The sequence below is a fragment of the Bos javanicus genome, chromosome 4 (assembly GCF_032452875.1).
Source record: "Bos javanicus breed banteng chromosome 4, ARS-OSU_banteng_1.0, whole genome shotgun sequence".
In the NCBI taxonomy this organism is placed as follows: Eukaryota; Metazoa; Chordata; class Mammalia; order Artiodactyla; family Bovidae; genus Bos; species Bos javanicus.
The window spans coordinates 34202261-34215803 of NC_083871.1; the positions used below are offsets into that span (position 1 = coordinate 34202261).

At 40.7% G+C, this 13543-nt stretch overlaps 1 protein-coding gene across 1 annotated transcript in view; it reads right to left on the reverse strand.

Annotated features, from left to right (window-relative positions):
• GRM3 (glutamate metabotropic receptor 3) overlaps positions 1 to 13543 on the reverse strand; it is a 252104-nt gene that overhangs the window by 552 nt on the left and 238009 nt on the right. The window lies entirely within an intron of this gene.

Consider the following 13543-nt stretch of genomic DNA (forward strand, 5'->3'; position numbering starts at 1 on the left):
GGAAAACAGAGCAGGACAGAAAATTCTGCATTAGTCAAGGGGGCCATAGAGATACTGGCATGGATAATCCTAGATACTAGTTAAAATTAAGTGGAAAACTCATTTTAACTTGGCTTTAGAAAATGCTAGGTGATTTAATGCTGCAGCAGGTCAAGTTTCAAAATGTGCTCTGCACAAAATTAGTGTGTATCCCAGATCTTACCTCCACTAATGTCATCAGATCAGATCAGATTAGTCGCTCACTAATGTCATACCTCTTGGAAAGAGTTGATAAGCATAATCACTGTTGAAAGAAGTCACTTGTGGGTTTAAAATTAACTTTGGTAATTTCCAAACTGGTTAAAATACAGTGCATAAAATTGAATACTCATGGCAATTTACTTAGATTGTTAAATTAATTATTTTCAATACCTTAATTAATTTTGTTCTCTATGGACAGGATGACTCTGTAGACCCAAGAGTCATCTGTGAACCCACTGCCTTTGAGAATGGTTTCACGTGTTTTCATTCTTCAAGTGGATAACCTCAGTGATAATTCTAGTGAGAGCTGAGTTGTAAGAACTTCAATTTCATAATAGTTTGCAGAAAGAAAGGCATTTCAAAGGGATGATGCTCTCATTAGTGACAATAGTGATGACCGTGTCAGGGTGTGAGTATAATATGGATACAAATATTCATTCTTTTTATGGGTCATCATTTTCCTAGATGAAATTCCTAGCTGACCTTGTTTTGAACATTTTTTGTGTGTGTGAGAGAGATATATAAAGACAGCTAAGTTATATTCATGTCTCCCTGAAAGCTTTTTCCTTTTATCGAATGAGAACAAAAGCAAGTCCCCCCATCCTCCATGGGATCAAACAACATGGCCAAGAGAATCAGTTAGCCATGGCCTCACATTACCTTTTGGAACTGCTGACATCCTGTTCTTGGTCTGTCCATCTGGCGTGCTCTGACCTAGAGGAGCTGATCTCCTTGGCTACCTGACCACAGCCCAGGTCAAGCTGCCCAGTTAGCTGTCCCATTCTTTAAAGACATAGCTCTCTCAGTTAATAATCAAATAAACTAACTTCATGTTAAAGTTTTCATGTTCACTGCTGCTGCTGCTGCTAAGTCGCTTCAGTCATGTCTGACTCTGTGCGACCCCATAGACGGCAGCCCACCAGGCTCCCCCATCCCTGGGATTCTCCAGGCACTGGAGTGGGTTGCCAGTGCCTTCTCCTCATGTTCACTATCATAGTGGAAATATTCTTGCTGCATGAAACTGCATTTTTCATAGGAATGTCTTTAAACATGAAGGAGAAGCTAATTGTGAAATTTGCTAATATGTGGCATTCAGTGTGGGAACATTCACCATAGTTGGAGCACCAGAAGTGTTTCAAGCAGACACCCTGCTAGGGAAACTCCAGCCTCTCAATTCTGTGCTATTTGTCTTGGTGTGTGAGAAAATAAGAAAGGCAAGTCTGTGCGGCTGCCTAAGGTTACAGAGGAGTCATGTGACGTGCTAACTCTTTTGGAGATTATTCCCTTTATCCTTTTTAGAATGAGGCTCACTTTTCTTTACCATGTGAGCCCACTAGAAGCTACAGTATCCTGGGGGACAGGGACGGCAAAATCTACATTTCCTGAAACTTCCATGGTGAAGACACAGTGTGCACCAGATAAATATTTGATGGAAGGTGATACGTGATAATAATTACAAATATGACGGCATCAATTTATTCTTTGCAAAGCTTCTTCATATACTTTTTCTGATTCTTGCTTCATCAAAGCTAGGTAAGGCAAGAGAAAGAACAAGGTGAAATGAAGTTCAAACCACAGTTCACTGGAAGCCCAGGGGAGTGCTCCTAGCCACTCAGGGTGTACTTTCTCGACAGCTTCTTGTGTCCACCTGTCTACTTGGCATCTCCATGTGGCTGTTTAATAGACATTTCAGAATCAAGTGGCCAACACATAATTTTGATTTCTTGACCTGTCCCTGTTTAGTCTTCCTTTACTCAGTGAACGGTCTCACCATCTGGCCAGTTAGCCAAACCAAAAGTCTAACATTTACACTTCCCTTTTTTCTCTCTCCTCCCACGTCAAACCTATCATCAGGTCCAATCGACTGTGTCTCTACCTCCAGCTACTTGTCTGTCTGCATCCAGTGCCCTGGGCCAGGCCAGCATTCTCTCTCTCTTGGCCACTGTAACCAGCCGCACCACTGGGCTATCTGTGTCCATCCTTGCTTCCCCTGCAGTGCTTTTTCTCTGCAGCAGCCAGCGTATTTGTAAGTGTAAGTCACCAACGTACACACCTCCCGTGGCTTCTCTGTGCTCTCCTAACTCTGGTTTATAAATCTCAGCATGATTTAGACACTGCTTAGCTTTCTGAATTCATCTAATTCTCTCCTCCCCCAACCCCCATCCCCTTTTGATTTTGTTCTCTAATACAGAATATCTGTTTCTCAATTTCTGGCCTTTTGAAATAGCTGTTGCTTCTACCAGGAATATTATTTCCTCTCTTAATCACATATCTGGCTCCTTCTTGTCATCTACATGTGAAATGTCATCCTCTGGAAAAGGCTATCATCCCCCATCTAGTCTAAAGTAATCAACCAGTTACTCTCTGTCATGTTACCCAATCTTAAACTGAATTTTTCCCTTGCCTTTTTTCCCCCTTAGCATCTTAAGTCTTACACTCTTGACTAGAAAGTATGCTGGGCTCTGTTTGTCGTTTTCATTATTTTATTCATCTTGCTGGTCATGGAACAGACACTGTATAAATACCTTTTTGAATGATTGTATGAATGGTTGCCTTTCAAACAACGGTAGAGCTGATGGAAATTTAAACAGGGGAAATAATTTATTATCCTGAAGAAATGACAGCAAATGTGAGGCTTGTGAGCGGCCTTATTTTGGAACGAGTTGGCCTTTCTCCTTCTTAAGTTGCATAGTGGCATCAACTGTGCTTGCCGAGAACTGGCTGGGCTGTGAGCATTCCACAGCAGTTCTGCCTTTGACATTTTGACTAAGCTCTTCATCTTTTCCAGGATCAAGTTTTATTATTTCTGTGCAGGATTTTCATTTTCAGAGATTGAAGCAATGATGTGTCATGGGGGTACGTCTAGCATAACCAGGGATTAGTGTGTTAGTGCTCCTTGCTGTCCGCCTTGAACTCGTCTAATCCCTTCTACCTGCATTTCTAAAGATGGTATCAGAAACCTACTCCAATGTTCCCCATACTATTGTGGAATTTGATGATTGCTATCTTAAGTGTGCACGTATGACTTCTTAAAAATCGGGTATATTTTGACCATGTAGGTAAGAAGTACATGGGCTGCAAAGGTAGGCACGTGGAAAATTCTCAAACTATTAGTGTCACATGATCTTCTGCCAAACACCATGTGAACGCCATCATGGAACGTTACAGAGTAGCCTGAAATTATCCACCTGCTTCATAGGGACTTTAAAGGGAACACCCTATGATAGAGTGTCTAAACTATTTGAGAGGAAGATGGTGCAAATTCAAGGTCTTCTCGCAAGGAACAACAACAGCAAAAAACCCCACAAGACACTGCAGTTTTATTTTTTTCCTAAACACTTCAGTGTATCAGAGGGGATTGTAACTTGTATTTTTCTGCTTTTCTTTTACTGTTTCATCTGTAGCTTTTGTCAGGGCATTTTTTATTATGTAAAAGATATTCTCATTTTTGTACACGCTGCTGAATATAGCAGAAGAAATTACTGTTTTATGAGTTTACCATCACAATTACTTTGCCTTTCATAAATATTTTACATATGCCTCCTGTATTAGCCCATCTGTTATTCCCCGAGGTAGTAAAATGTGTGGAGAGGAAAGTACTGCCATTCGCGTGTGTGTGTTTGTGATGAGCTTTTCTATGATTCGAATGAAATTCTCACAAGAGTTTTGATGGCATAAGTTTAGCCTATTTTATTAAGTGCGGTTATGCAGATTTCTATAATTGTCCTTTCTGTCAGAAATAAGAAGTGTGCAGGCTTATTTTTGGCTTTCCTGGGAGTGGGGGTGAGTAGCAGCTGTTACTCTAGGTTAACATGGTACTTTTTGCTATTTAAAGTGAAAACTGAAGAGAGCTGAAAAAGACCTAATAAGTTCCACAGCTGACCACAAAAGGACCATTCACGTCCATCAAAAGGCATGTTTTGCTTCACAAACATGGTGAAGCTTTAGAGATCAATGCAGCCAAGTGGCAGCTTTGTCTAGCAACATGAAATCCATTTTTCTTGTACCAGTAATGCAGAGACTGGCCAGGCTTTGGAGAAAATGACCCAATTTTTCTGAGTAACTGGGCTCCCAATCAATGCTAAACATATTTATTCAATAGATTCTTATGGATGCCAAGTCTGTTAGTCAGTTCAGTGGCTGAGACTTGATTCCTGAGAATCAGTGTGTTACTCCGTGTAATACATCAGACTTAGAAAAAAATAAACATTTAAACAGAACAGACATTCCAGTCTGTTTCCATCTGTTCCATTTCCTTGCTCCCAGTGACCCCGAATAATTTCTCCCAGTGTGTCTGCTTGTTTAGAGATTTTACTGCTATGGTCATGGAATACGGTTTCCATCCACTGTCTGTTGCCTTGTCCTCCTGCTTTGTTATTGGACCTGTTTCTGGTTTACTCTTCACCTTAATTTACTTGTGCTAGGGCCCCTTGGTCCCATTTCAAAAGAAGTGCATGTGTTGATAATGCTGTCTGGGCAGATGTGACACTGCTAGCCAACCATTTGGTAGCCTTGCTATGTTGAGATTTCTCAGTAGGAGACAGAGAATCCATTATTAATAATTTAATTTTCCCTTTATGACCAAAATGTCTTCAACTGTTACCAGTAGTTTGAAGAGGAAATTATTTTCTATAAACTCAAGAGTTAGTTTCCAAATGTGGAATTAGAACTTAAGAAAGCAAAGATTGCTTCATTTAGTGATTGATTTCTTATGACACAAGATTCATGGAAAGAGAAAATAGAACCCATGATACAACTTAATTACCTTATCAACAGAAATTCCACTTGATCTTCAACTTAATACCTCAGTCCATTTTGCCACATAATGCTGTCATGTTTTCTTTCCAATTATGTTCCTTTATCTTCTCTTCCCTCCCCCAAGAAATACCAAAGTTGGATGCACAATAATCTCTAAATAAAAATACTCAAGAAGTTTTTGTACTGTTCTACTTACTTTTTGTTCTTCTCCCCTCTTCTTAGTTGCTAAACATCTGTTTTTCCTCTTTTCTATCCAAATGTGTTCTCAGGCTAAGATCAGAAACTCACTTAAAACAATTAATTCAAACAATGAATAGGAGCTGTAAGTGCTACTACATCTAGGGATCCAAGTCAAAAGCTGGAAGTGTTAAACTCTAATGAAGTAATATCAGATATTAGTCCTTCTTTCTTGTGAAGCTGATGCTGATAGCCTCGTCTTCCAGTTATCCCCAGCATCTGCTCACGGTATTGGCTTCCATTGCTACCACCCTGATTTAAGCCATCATCTGGGCTAGGCAGCAGCCTGCTGAATGAGGTAGGTCTCTGCCTGCTCCCTGTCTTATATTCTGCCCACACAGCCAAAACAATGCTTTTCAAGTTGGGTCTTGCCACTTCTGATGAAACCCTTCGAGTGTTTTCCCAGTTCTTTCAGTAGAAAAGTAAAAGTCCTTACAATGAATGACCTCCAGAGTCCTAAAGGATCTGCTCCGTCTTTGTCCTCATCTCCTCTCCCTTTCACAATTTACCTATAGGCTCATTGCCTCTTTGGCCCTTTGCATGTTTCCCATGTGTGGAATGTCATTTCCCCAGATATCAGTATAACTCCCTTCTTTCATTTCCTTCATGACTCTGCTCAGTGTCAACTTATCACTTCCTCCCATTTTATAAAAATAGTAACAGATTCTCTTCCCCATCTGCCTTATTTGCCTGAGTTCCCTATTATTTTCTACACGTTGCTTATCAACCAACACCTGAGTTATTGTGGAGTACTGGTTTCTCCGTGCCCCACCTTGCCTGATGAGAACGCAAGCATCATGAGTATACACTTTGTCTGTTTCATCCATGACCACAGTGCCTACAGCTGAGCCTGGGCAAAAATTCCTTCAATCAAAGTGTGTATTATCCATCAAATTGGTCACATTAACTTGGTTAGTGTTTCCTTTCCCAAAGCCTTTGCAATTACTCCAGGTGAGGTAGAAATGTTAAAAAAAAAAAAATGTTTTTCCGTATGAGTAGGCGTTAAGCTAAGCGCCAAAGAATTGATGCTTTTGAACTGTGGTGTTGGAGAAGACTCTTGAGAGTCCCTTGGACTGCAAGGAGATTCAACCAGTCCATTCTAAAGGAGATCAGCCCTGGGTGTTCTTTGGAAGGAATGATGCTAAAGCTGAAACTCCAGTCCTTTGGCCACCTCATGCGAAGAGTTGACTCACTGGAAAAGACTCTGATGCTGGGAGGGATTAGGGGCAGGAGGAGAAGGGGACAACAGAGGATGAGATGGCTAGATGGCATCACTGACTCAATGGACGTGAGTTTGGGTGAACTCTGGGAGTTGGTGATGGACAGGGAGGCCTGATGTGCTGTGATTCATGGGGTCCCAAAGAGTCGGACATGACTGAGCGACTAAACTGAGGCATTTTTCTGCTGTAGGCATACAGATATCTCCATTTATGGATGTTCTCTAGAGAATTTCACTTAAAATGTAAAAGAAGTAGATGAAATAGGATATAATAAATTGATGTTAGACCCTTTGCTTTGTTTTAAGGTATTGATCATCTGAGATCAGTGTATGGACAGTATTTGATTAAATACATATTTTCTTTTTTATTGACATATATGCATAGTTCTGAACATGGTACCCTGTTCTTAAAGGCATCATTAAATTTGGGGTTACATGGAAATGCATGTGACTATAAGTATCTCTCATACAATACTAAATTCTCTGGTTTAGGAACTTTCTTTGAACTGCTGTGTTTATGTTCCATTCTAATATACAATACAGAAGAGAAACTATACAATGTAATTTAATTCAAGAAAGTGAGGTTTTTAAAAAACTATGTTAATGGGAGAAGTTATATCTCTGACATAGACGTTTAGAGAGGGTCACCATTAACTATATTCCTTTGTCTTCATCAAATCTCGTTTTCGAAGAAACTTTGTGGGCAGCCCTTTTGGAACGCGTCACCTAGTCTGTGTGCAGCCAGGGTGTGGGGGTCACAGGGCTTTCACAGAGACGTGATTTATGGTGCTGAACTCCTTGCCACGGGTTTTTGAGAGGAACACAAGTCTGCACCCATGCTGTTAGAACAAGATGACGTCATGTGCTGTGCTTAAGAGAAAGCTTTGAACTTAAAAAAAAGAAATCACTGAATTTGCAGATGCTAAGATTCTCACTGTCAGAATGGTCTCTGAGATGAATTCTGTAACTGAACCGAGGCAGAAACTCCAGAGAGGCCAGAGGAGCCACAGAGACGCCTTTGAGAGTTTTATCTATGACTTCAGTTATCAAATTCCATAAAGTACCTAATAGATGGGACCTTGGTTTTCTCATCTATAAATGTGTTTGTTAGAATACATGATCCATATCATCCCTTGCAGCTCCAGTCTCTGTATTAAAGGAGGTGGGCTATAGTTACTTGGGGAAAACCTAGGAAGATAGTAGAAGTAAAGGGAAAGTGATTTAAAGGCTGTGTAAGAGTGGTTGTGAGACAAGTAAATGGAAATGTCAAATAAAAGGAGAGGTATTAAACATCAGTTCCCTGATGTATATGGGGTTACCTATTATAGCTGGAGACTGTCCTTCCTTCCTCAATGAGGGAGAGAAAGGCAGTAGAAAGAGGTTTTCAGGAGTGCTGTGGACTTGGCTTTCTTAAGGGAAAATGGATTGACGTCTATCTGATTTGGATGCACTAGGTGTATTCTGCCCGAAGCAAATGGCTTAACTTGCTGCAAACTCTAGGCTCTTCCTACATTGGTCAGACAGGATTTATGTTTATAATATACTTATGCCTGTGGCGAAGAAGACCGTCACTTCAGTGTGGGTTGCCAAATAACTTGCTAATTTGCTGGCCAGTCGTCATGAGACTCCCTGAACTGTAAAGTGCAGGTATGTTATACTGTTTTTCTGAACTATCAGTGTAGAGAAGAAACTTGGTATTATGTGCTTTTTTGTCTTTTATAAAGTGCTATTCAGAGTTGAACAGTGGCTTGCCCCTGCCAACTGGGGTATCTTCAAAGCTTGACCACTGATAAGTACAAAATCTGGCCTTCATGCAGTTACTTTCTGTTGCTACAGATCCATGGCACATTATGCTGTGATGCTAGAAGACTGTTCCCTTTACCATTTTGTTTTATTAAAAGACTTTTGCTTGATGTGGGCCATTTTTAAGTCTTTATTTAATTTTTTACAATATCACTTTTGTTTTGGTTTTGTTTTTTTGGCCCTGAGGCATATGGGATATTAGCTCCCAAACCCGGGATTGAACTTGCACCCTCTGCCTTGGAAGGTGAAGTCCTAACCACTGGACTGCAAGGGAAGTCCCTCCCTTGATCTTTTTAGACTACTGCTTTCTTTTTATAATGGGCAAATTCTTGGTAATAATGAATAATTCTATTAATTGAGCTGTTCACACATTACCACCTAAACAAGTGACTTTCTGAATAAGGTTTTGGCAGAAAAAAATCAATCTCCATATGCCCATGGCTCCTCTGGGACCCAAATCTGGGCATCATTAGTTAGCAGAAGCCTCTTGGCTGATTGTAATGATAATGACATACATATATTTGAATGATCACCATGAGCAAGAGAACTACACATCCCGTAGGACCATGTCTGGGTACATAATAGCTCTGAAGACTATTGGGCACACTCCATTTCTCTCTTCTCCCCTCAGTCTGTGCTGATGCAAACTCATATCAGTGTCAACAACATTCTAACCTGCACAGGCCCTATAGGATTTTATGGTGTGAAACCTTACATGTTCACCCAGCTTGTCCCCCTCAAAATGATGCCATTTTGAGGGGGACAGCTGTACACTTACACTGTACACCCATGCTGGTAGAACAAGACACTGCCAGGTGAAATGGGAAAGGAAAGGCTTTTATTTTTAAAAAATCATTCAATTTGCAGATATTAAGATTCTCAGCATACGTTCTTGATTGCCTTACTTTGGGGATCAGCTCTGGGAAGATCCTTTGCTTCTAAAGCTGATGAAAACAAAGAATGACCTCTTTTTTCCTCTTCCAAATATGAAGGCTGTTTGCTTATGTGTGTGGGTGTGGGAACAGCATTACAAGTATGACTTTAGGATATCAGGGTCTCTGAGATCTACTGCTATCGGATGTCTGTTCCTACCTTCACCTTTAGTAATTTTTTTTTTTTTTTTGAGGGGCCTGATGCTTCTATGAAAGAAATACCTTCCTTTGAGTGTTCTGAGGGTGGTGGGGAAATAACTGTGCTGACATGTAGCTCTTGGCATCACGAAGCAAAGGACAGGACTTCAAAACAGCTCTCCTTCTCTGAACCCAGGGCCTCCTTCCTCTTTGAGACTCATATAAAGGATGCTCTCTGCTCTTCACTGATAGCAGTGGATGAAGTAGACGGGTTGCCTTCAGCCGAGGTTCTCAAAATGTTTTCCTTGACCATTTCTATTGAACCAGCTGGAGTATCAGTTATGGACCAGATTTCTGGCCTTTACCAAGAATCCATGATACAAAGGTTCTGGAGACAGGGTCTGGGAACCTCCATTTCAAATGTGTGTGTGTGTGTGTGTGTGTGTGTGTGTGTGTTTTAATACATAAATATTGGAAACACTTAGCCTATGGGCACATTTAGTGGGAAAAAGTTACTGTTTCCTTTATTTTTATTATTCTGAATATAGTTAATCAGATGCAACTAAAATTGTTCTCTCTTATATACAGTAATATGTAAACACTTCTCAGATTGTGGATCTTCCAGGATGTCCTTAACCATGTTCTTTCTTCCATGCCTGCTTCTGAGTTTGGCCATTCTTTTGTATCTTTTTGGAGCAACTGCCCAGCTTTTAAAACCCAATAACTGATACTCTTTCTACTATCAACCACCTTAGCTGCTGTCAGGGAGCTCACTTACACTCCAAAGTGGAGGGATGTGGTATCTCTGCTATTCTCTTGCCAGAGAATTAACTGCAAGTTAATGTGGCCGCACCTTTCAGTCAAGGTGAGTTCTAGGTATTGCGTGTGTCATGTCACTTAATCTCTGCTAAGAGTGCAGTGCTGGATGGATATAGGATTTGGAGGGTGTAGCATGATGGAAATGGCCACACATTCTCTTAGAAGTGGGGTCTTCATCCCTCCCCTTGAATTAGGGTAGGGTCTGTCATGCTTTCCAGGTCCCACATGGAGGGGTGTTCCACCAATTTGCCATATGAGAGAGTGAACCACTGTGTTCTCTCCAGATTAGCTCAGTCTCAGCCGACAGCACAGAAGGACCCCAGTAAAGCCCTCGTAGGGCAGACGGACTGCTCAGTCCAGCCGTGCCTGAATTCCTGACCCACAAAACCAAGAGACATAATAAAAACGCGTTCTTTTAAACCACTAAATTTTGGGGGAAGTTTGTTATGTGGGAATAGATAACTAAATGTGTCTCTGTGGGGGCAACTTTGTTGCTATACCAGCTGACTCTCATCCATACATGGGGTTTTTGTTTTTACCTCTGAAGGAAGTAAGTCAGAAAGTCAGCAGCAACATTGTAGCAATAATCCGATGGAATAACATGCTTGCGAATACTCACCAGGAGAATACAAATTATGTACAATGTAAGAAAAGCATATGCTTTACTTAATGAACTCAAAACAGTTTAAGGATTTTTTCTTGATTACTTAAAAAACATACTTCCCAGTATTTAGGAGTGAAATGAATATTAATTGAACTGAATCTATAATTGAGGAAACAGGCATTGAGATGTTAAACCAATTGCTCAGATTTTCACCATAGTGGGTCAGTAGCATGTTTATTGGAGAAGGCAATGGCACCCCACTCCAGTAGTCTTTCCTGGAGAATCCCATGAATGGAGGAGCCTGGTGGGCTACAGTCCATGGGGTTGCTAAGAGTCAGACACGACTGAGCGACTTCACTTTCACGTTTCACTTTCATGCATTGGAGAAGGAAATGGCAACCCACTCCAGTGTTCTTGCCTGAAGAATCCCAGGGACGGTGGAGCCTGGCGGGCTGCCATCTATGGGGTTGCACAGAGTCGGACACGACTGACTCAACTTAGCAGCAGCAGCAGCATGTTTATACCTATAACTAGATTCCATAGATCAATGGCTTTCAAATTTCTTTGATGGCAATTCATAGAAATAGATGTTTTACCTGAACCTGGTATCCATATATAAACTTGAGCAAACTTCATGAAATGCTATTTACCCTATTACATGTGATGCACTCTAAGATACTTTATATTTTCTTTTAAAAAATGCTGGTCAAAGCTACTAAATCAATTTCATGACCCATTCATGGATTACATTCTATAGCATGAAAAACACTGCCCTAGACACTAAGCTTCCTGGGACCAGGGATTCTATCCTATTCATTGTGTACAACTGGTGCTTAGAAATTTCTGGTGTATAGAAGGCATTCAAGCATTTAATAATTGAATGAATTTCATGGCAATGGTTCCAATGTATTAAAATGGGAAGGATACTAATCACAAATCAGAAAATCCATTGTCAATACTTGAATCCTTGTGAAATAACGTCTCTTATTTTCTTGCTATAAAATAGAACTCATTATATCCAGTATTCATGGGATAAAATGAGCCCATAAATATAAAACTATTGTGAGCAAAAGACAAAAATTATAAGTAAAAAATCAATGGATTTGTTACTTATGCACGTTGAAATTGCCTAGAACATGACAAAAGTACTTCACTTTGTTACTTTAGAAAGAAAGAAAGACATTGAAGTCCCTCAGTAGTGTCCAACTCTTAGCGACCCCATGGACTGTAGCCTACCAGGCTCCTCTGTCCATAGGATTTTCCAGGCAAGAATACTGGAGTGGGTTGCCATTTCCTTCTCCAGGAGATCTTACCGACCTAGGGATCAAACCCAAGTCTCCCACATTATAGGCAGACGCTTTACTGTCTGAGCCACCAGGGAAGTCAAAATTTATCTTATTTGTTACTTTAATGCCACTTAATTAATTTGGATTAATTAGAGGAAAGTCATGGGGAAAATGAGGTCTAAATTTAGACTTTTTAAAAGATAAAAAATGAAATTTCATTGAGTGACAAAGCAGTCCTAAACTGCTGGGCTGGTAGACGTCTGTGTTGAAGTACTGGCTGGGCCGCTAGCAGATTAGACACAGTGACAGCTGGAGCACAGCCATGGCAGCTGCATCACATTGCTTTTGTGTCAATGGATGTTTCTGAAATTCTGAGGAGAGACTTGATTGGGTAAAGTGCCTTTGCTACCTCTTCAGGAATTTATTAATTCCTAGTCTATGCATCAGAAAATGCCACCATTTCTAAATTACTTTAGTTTGGACATATGAGATTTGAAAAATGTCTGTGAAAGACTTGGGGATTTTGACAACTTGTTTTAATAACAACTAAGAGTTCTAAGCTTTCAACAAGACTCTTTTCACCCAGAGGTAAATCATGCTGCACAGCCTAGGGTAACCTTTCTTTTGTTTTCCCTCGAAAGCCTACCAAGTACCTTGACCATGGGAAATTTCCTGTTTCAAGTAGCAGCATGCAGTGGTGTGGTGCCCTGGTTTGGGAAATCGGAGAAACTGTCTCTAAGTTCTGGTTCTGCCACTTTCAATATGTGTGCCCTCGGATAGGTTTCTTTATCTCCTAGAGTTGTGAGCGTTAAATAAGCTATATCATGCGTGCACACGTGTGTGAAGTATTTAGCACAATGCCCAGCACAAAGGAAACAATAAATGATAGTTCCTCTTAGCTCCATTACTGTTTTTGTTTTTATTAGTTATTATTATTACATGCTAGCTTTTTCTTGTCTGGATTAGCTGTTATAGTTTGGCTGCTAGACAAGAAATTTGTTTGCTCAAGACATAAGCATGTTTCTTTGTGGCTCAGACAGTAAGGACTCTGCCTGCAATGCAGGAGACCCAGGTTCAATCCCTGAGTTGGGAATATCCTCCGGAGAAGGGAATGGCTACCCACTCCAGTATTCTTGCCTGCAAAATCCCATGGATAGAGGAGCCTGGTGGGCTGTATAGTTCATGGGGTCACAGAGAGTCGGACACATGGAAAATGATGTCACAGGTTTTACCAGGTCCTGGGACTCAGCCATTGTGACACCTGGAAATTGAGCCGAAAATAAATAAGGTGTCCATCTCTATAGCAGCTGAGACTGGGGAGGAGTGGTATACTCAGCGCATCCCTGAAAGGTGCTGGCAGCTCTCAGTCTTCCCTTTGTTTGCGAGGGAAAGGACTGCACTATAAAATTCTATATGTTGTTGAAGAAACTGGGGCACTAATGCGATTGCTCACTCTGTGATGCTGAGCTATTTTGAAGTTTTCTTTCTAATCGGCTTGGGGCAAAAT